This window comes from Danio rerio, chromosome 11, assembly GCF_052040795.2.
Source record: "Danio rerio strain M-AB ecotype USA chromosome 11, GRCz13ab, whole genome shotgun sequence".
Taxonomy (NCBI): domain Eukaryota; kingdom Metazoa; phylum Chordata; class Actinopteri; order Cypriniformes; family Danionidae; genus Danio; species Danio rerio.
This window is the reverse complement of record NC_141031.1, coordinates 3,502,501-3,510,000: the sequence shown is the minus strand read 5'-3', so window position 1 is coordinate 3,510,000 and position 7,500 is coordinate 3,502,501. Positions and strand designations below refer to the sequence as shown.

General features: G+C 35.0%; 1 protein-coding gene across 1 annotated transcript in view; it reads left to right on the top strand.

The window, feature by feature from the left end:
* Nucleotides 1–7,500, top strand: part of acap3b (ArfGAP with coiled-coil, ankyrin repeat and PH domains 3b) — a 113,621-nt gene that overhangs the window by 78,010 nt on the left and 28,111 nt on the right.

Here is a 7,500-nt window from a genome sequence, read left to right as displayed (position 1 = left end):
TTAAGAGTTTATTAAATAAATATGATTATATTTTGTTTTTTAGTATTTTAGTAAATTATATTATTTAGGATTCAAATATTTTAGACAAAATATTGTTTTATTTAAAATATAGGAATGATGTTTAATGTAAAAAACTATAATAACAGTTGGTGCCAATGGCGTAATGGAACATGCACCGACACATGCACTCTGGTGTTCACGGCGAACCAAGTTCGAGTCCCACCTCGAGGTCCTATGCCGATCCTTCCCCTCTCTCTGCTCCACACACTTTTCTGTCAGTTCTCTTTACTGTCTTATTAAATAAAGGTTATAAATAATTATAAAAAATGTATATAATAACACTGTTAAATCTAGTCTTGAGTAAATTAATTTCAATTATTTCTCTAGCGCTTTTACAATGTAGATTGTGTCAAAGCAGCTTAACATGGAAGTTCTAGAAAATGGAAACTGTGTCAGTCCAGTTTCCAGAGTTGAGGTTTAGTTCAGTTCAGTGTGGTTTCATTTTCACTGCTGAAAGTCCAAACACTGGAGAGCAAAACTATCGATGTTCAGCTCCACAAGTCCCAAACCAAGCAAGCCAGTGGCAAATGTGATGTAGAACAAACTTCACCTTTTAACAAAGTGAAGGAAAAAACCTAGAGAGAAACCAGGCTCAGTTGAGCACGAACATTTCTCCTCTGGCCAAACTTCCCAAACTGGCCAAAATAAAAGATTATGCTGATGTGTCATTTAAATTCACTGTTTTTAGTTTTAGTAATATATTGGACACAAAATTAATAGTGTAAACAATATAGAACCAATATTTTATTGATCTGCAATCACTACTTGCATATGAAGTTTGTTTTCCATCTCAGCTGTCTTTTAACCTCTTTAGGCCCAAGGTGTTTTTTACACGCATTTTTTATTTCTCTTTGCTATTTGGGCTTATTAGAACCTAATTAGAATAAAAACTAAGTATCATCTTTTGATACGATGTACTTTTAGAGGAAAATTATGTACATATATGTGGACTCGTGGTCAAAATTTACTCCCCATTTTTTTATGCATATAAAACATAGACATTTTTTTAACTTGCTTTTACTATTAAAGAGTAAAAACAAAAAAAATCCCATTTTGGACAGTTGAAAATAGGGTTTGGGACATTTCCTATGCTGCAAAACAGTTGCAGGATGACACTGTATGTCTGTAATAAAATATAAAACATTCAAAGTATTTTAAAAGCCAATTAAGACCCCTAGGAGGTTAAAGGAGACCTGCTATGTTTCTTTTTACAAGATGTAGAATAAGTCTCTTTTGTCTCTAGAGTGTGTATGTGAAGTTTCAGCTCAAAATACCACATAAATAATGTTTTATAACTCTTTAAATCTGACCCTTTTAGTCTTTGATCCTAGTTGTGCCATTTTAGTGACTGTCACTTTAAATTTAAATGAGATTGTGCTCTTTTTAAAAGAGGGCGGAGCTACAAATGCTTGTGTGTCAGCATAGTGGCAGATTCAAAAACAAGACTGACGAGCTATGTTAATGAGGGAGAGATGTTTACTAGTGGGCGGGGCTTTCCCCCTCTGATGACACGTACAAAGGGAGAATGTCAATCAAAGTGTTTCTGCAATCAAGTGTGACTATAAAAAATATGATGAATAATTTTTGACTATTAAAAGCTGGATGAATTCACAGACTGTTGTCACGCAACTGTGTTTAAACCCTTCATAAAAGTGATTTTTGCATAATAGGTCGCCTTTAATACATTTTAGTAATATCATACATTTTTAGTCGACCTTGTAAACAGAAATGTGCAAAGTTTCCAATCTCAGGATTCAGTTGTCTATCAATAAAGGTTTTAGCTCAGTCTGCCTTAGGCATGGATTGATCAGTGATCTATAAAGGCTGGCTTTATAGCAGTCACATGTACATCTACTAGATTCAGTGTTAGTGGACACAAAAACAACACAGAAATCACATGGAGAGTCCAGTGTTTATCCCTTCCTGAAAGTTAAATCACGCTGCAAAAAAACCAAAAGTAATAAAATAATGCAAAACAATCAATTTGTCTTGGAACAACATGATGAAATTACGTTAACTTTTATTACACTTAAAAAATTATTCAAAGATGATTCTTTGGATTTACTCAATTTTTTTTCGTTGAGTGGTTGTAAGCAATTTATTTGGGCGGAATTTAAACAAACAAATTAAGTTGAACATTATTAAGTTTAATTTGTTTGTTTAAATTCAACACAAATAAATTGTTTGCAACAGTTCTGCATGCAACACTTTTTTCAGTGTAGTTTTTACAAATTTAAGTGGATTAAACGTAAAATAATTAAGTCGAACCCCTCCCAAAAAACTCAAGAATTGTGTTTCAGCTCATTTTAAATAAGTAGTCTGAACATGCACTAAACAGCATTTTTGAGTGCGTTCTCAGAGCAGCCTGTGTGTGTGTGTGTGTGTGTGTGTGTGTGTGTGCGTGTGTGTGTTTAAATCTTGTACTGCAGAATTATGGATTAACTGTCCAATTCATGCCTCTAAAAATAAGCCTTTTAACCAAAATAGCGGACAGCAGAAATTGGTTTCCAGAGGTTTTGAGGGGTTTTACAGCTTGAACTTTTGTCTTTTTGTGTCACTGGGACACTGGGGAATTTCAGCTGGCCTCTAAGGAGATTAATGCAGATATAGTGAAAGATTTTTTTGAAGGATTTTGTGCACTGAAATGAGACTGGGTAGTCCAAATTCATCTTTATAACACTTGACATATTGTTATTTTATTATGAGCAAAATATGATGATGATGAGGATGATGATGATAATGAGGATGAGGATGAGGGAAAAGTAAATAGAACAAAGTAAAAGCTACTAAATGAAAAAAAGAATCTCTTTCACACACATACATTCACTCACACACACACACAAACGCATGCTCACACTCACACACTGCGCCCTATTATACACCCGGCTCAATAGGGCGCAAGGTGTGTTTGGCTCGATTTGTTGCTGTTTTCAGACCAGGGCAACTGTCGTTTTCATGACTTGCACCACCTTGTTTTAATAGCAAATCCATTTGCATCACTTTGTAGACTCATGGGTGTGCTGGTCTATAAAGGAGGTGTGTTAAGGTGAATTGCTGGCGCTTTGCCTTTTTGAGGATCTGAAATAGGCCGTGCCATTGACCAAGTAAAAGCTGCTCTAAAGTCCAGCACAGAGCACGTTAATTATGCCCCTATGCAGATCCAAACACTAACACATTACTTAATACATACAGAATGTACAGCAACACACAAATATCTTTACAGATGAAAAAAATTAAGGATTAAAATGATACAAAAATAATTATTTACTATATAAATATAAAAACCACTGCTTTCATGCCTCATCTTGGGGGCTTTTTCAGTTTATTCATAACAATTTGCATCTTTATAATGTTATTATTATTATCAGTATTATTTATTATATATATATATATATATATATATATATATATATATATATATATATATATATATATATATAAATATATATATATATATATATATATATATATATATATATATATATATATATATAAATATTTATATATATAAATTATATATTATATATATAATTTTTTTTTTTAATCAAAACAAGTTTAAATATTTACACCTGTCTGGTTTTGAAGACGTCTGCATCACCATATGGGGCAGGGGTCACCAATCTCGGTCCTTTAGGGCCGGTGTCCCTGCAGGGTTTAGCTAAAACTTGCCTCAACACACCTGCCTGGATGTTTCAAGTATACCTAGCAAGACCTTGATTAGCTTGTTCAGGTGTGTTTGATTAGGGTTGGAGCTAAAATGTGCAGGACACCGGCCCTCCAGGAACAAGTTTGGTGACCCCTGATATAGGGCACAAGAATAGGACGTGTGTTTGGATCTAAGTCCACACTTCATTATTATTGTTTATTTATTCGTTTGCTGGAAATTAGAATTGAATTTAGAAATAGTTGAGAAACAAATTTTTTAAATTTGAAATGCGACGCACAGCCTTGCAATTCCACGAAAAAAAATCTGATATAAAAATGAGCTATAAGCCTTTTAATCCGTTTATTCCATGGCAGACACATCTAAAAGAACTCGATTCTGAACAAGTAAATCATCATTAAACAGCTCAATAGCATTTAATTATTATTTTTGATAATGTTTTTGATGAAAGGATTAGCCCTCTTGTGAAATTATAATTCTTTTTCAAATTTTTCCCAAATGATGTTTAACAGATTAAGGAATTTTTCACAGTATTTCCTATTATATTTGTTATATATTGATTATATATTTTAAATATTATATTTTTTCTTATTTGTTTTATTCGACTAGATTTTTTTTCTAAACCATTTTAAAGTCAATATTATTAGCCCCCTTAAGCTATGTTTGTTTTCTATTGTTTTCAGAACAAACTGTTTTTACACCTTAACTTACCTAATTAACCTAGTTAAGCCTTTAAATGTGACTTTAAGCTGTATTCAAGTGTCTTGAAAAACATCTAATATTATGTGCTGTCATTATAGCAAAGATAAAATAAATCAGTTATTAGAAGTCAATGATTGAAACTATCATGTTTAGAAAGGTATTTTTTAAAAAAATCTCTGGTAAACAGAAATTGAGGAAAAAAATCAACAGGGGGGCTAATAATTCAGAATTCAACTCTGTGGGCATTTTGCCTACTTCTGCCCTGGCAAACACTGCCAAACAGAGCAGATGGCAGAGACCCGATGCGTAGGGAGGGCAAGACATGGCGCGCCAAAAACATTGACAAATTAGTGCCACCAACTGTCCTGAACAGGCGGCGCTTGAGAAAGGGCAGAGCACGTGAGAGTGTGATTGTCCACAGGGCAAAACTCTGATCTAGAGCAAGATGAACACAGCCTCCTGTTTCTGGAAAACAACAACAACACATTAGAGGACGACATGAGCTACACTTTTACATGACAGCACCGAATTTTGATGCATCCACTGTAAAGTTATTATAATACAAGATACTTTAGGTGAAGAGGGTAAAAACACTATATATATATATATATATATATATATATATATATATATATATATATACACACAACAGTTCTGTCTGGTTCTCGAATCTGATTGGCTGATAGCCGTGAGATATTTAAGTAATATCAGCATCCATACAGCCTCTTTACCCATGTATACTGTATCACTCCGCTTGCAAGGAGTTCCAAGCAAGCTATATTAAAAGTTACAATGTTTCAAACCGTCCCATCAAATCCGTTTAGCAAAACAGACATGGCAAATGATACATTTTTCAAAAGTGTGTTCAAAAGTGTAGCCGTTACATCAGAACATTTGGACTATTTAGAAAAATCGGCATGAATACAACACTGTGCGGCAAACTGTATGGGCCATAAATTGTTTAAAGACATGGTTGGCTGAAAAGGAGCTCAATATCGACCTCAAACATATTGAGCTATGAAGTAACTCGGCACTCCTTGTTAGATCTAAAGTGTCGTTAGAATCTTTAAAAGATGCTTGCTTAACAGATGCTGTTTAACTGTCAGCTTATGATTTGAATCCAACGCGGAAGAAAGTAGTTCCTCATACAAAAGGGTTTTTGAGACACTCCATGTTTGATTTTGTTTTTAAATACACATTTATGCCGTCAAACTGTTGTATAAACGCAATATCACACTCGTAGCAGTGCCGATATACAGCCATATCGCATTGCTACTCGTGTGATATTGCTCATTTAGACATGCATGCATATATAAATACATGCACTCACCGGCCACATTATTAGGTACATCTTACAAGTATTGGGTTGGACCCTCTTTTGCTTTCTGAACTGCTTTAATCCTTTGTGGCATAGATTCAACAAGATACTGGAAATATTCCTCAGAGATTTTGCTCCATGTTGACATGATAGCATCACGCAGTTGCTGCAGATTTGTCAGCTGCACATCCATGATGGGAATCTCCCGTTCCACCACATCCCAAAGGCCATTTGAGTACAGTGAACTCATTGTCACGTTCAAGAAACCAGTCTGAGATGATTCACACTTTATGACATTTCTGTGTGGAGTTTGCATGTTCTCCCTGTGTTGCTGTGGGTTTTCTTCGGGTTCTCCCACAGTCCAACATGCACTTTAGGGGAATTGGATAAACTAAATTGCCCGTAGTGTATAAGTGTGTGTGTGAATGTGAGAGTGTATGGGTGTTTTTTCAGTACTGGGTTGTGGCTTGCAGGCCATCCGCTGTGTAAAACATATGCCAGAATAGCTGGCATGGCTGAAGCAAATGAATGAATACATATAAAGTAAGCTGTCAGACAGCTCTAGAGAAAAGATCTGATGTGCAGGTGAAAGAGTGAGAAACTGTTTGCGGAGAAAGAGAACAGCTGTAGGTCAGTAATGAGCTTAAAGCGTGCGGCGTCTGTCCCGTATGTTCAAAAACACTTCCACAAAACAGCATGTCGTCCAGTGACCTGCTGACCCCGAGTGCCGATTCACATCTTTAATTTTCAGTCTGTGAACTTCATTGCAGGCCGACTCATTCCAGGAGCATTAGCTGTGTTTTCCTCTATTAACACAGGAAAATGTGAGCAAAGAAGGCTGTGAAAAGATGTCTTTATTATTTAACCTTATGATCTTTTGTTTTATGTACAGTTGAAGTCAGAATTATTGGCCCCCATTTGATTTTATTTTATTTTTTTTAATATTTATTTCATATTTTAATATTAATATTTAATATTTAAAAATTACATTTTATAATATTTTTTTCAATAATTTCATAATAAAAAAAAACATTTTTGGGACAAAATTATTAGCCCTCTAAGGTAATTTTTGTTTCTATAGTCTACAGAACAAACCATCGTTATACAACAACTTGCCTAATTACTCTAACCTGCCCAATTAACCTTTAAATGTCACTTTAAGCTGTATAGAAGTGTTTTGAAAAATGTCTAGTCTAATATTATTTACTGTCATCATGACAAAGAGAAAATAATTCAGTTCTTGGAGATGAGTTATTAAAACTATTATGTTTAGAAATGTGTTGAAAAAACTTCTCTCTGTTAAACAGAAATTGGAGAAATAGATATACAGGGGGCTAATAATTCAGGAGGGCTGATAATTCTGACTTTAACTTATGCAATTATTCCACGCTTGTCAAGTTTGAAAATGCCCCAGGAAAGCGCTTGAGTTTGACTTTGCTGAAAGTAAGAACACTGACTAGTATAATCCAACAGATTGTCCTGATGAATCTGTGAATATGAAGGCAGACTGGGAGTGTGTGCAGCTGTGGGGCAGTGTGTGAGTTGTCCTGTTGGTTTGTGCTGTGATTTATCAGTGTGTGTGAGCTCTCTGAATGTCCACCAGCTCTGAGTTTTACTGCCTCCTTCATGTTGCATCTGTCAGTCCTCACAGTAACTCACTGCTCCTCCATTCATGTCTGAGCTGATTGTGGCACCCTTGGGCTTTCCCTTTCTGTTCCTGTGTGTGTGTGTGTGTGTGTGTGTGTGTGTGTGTGTG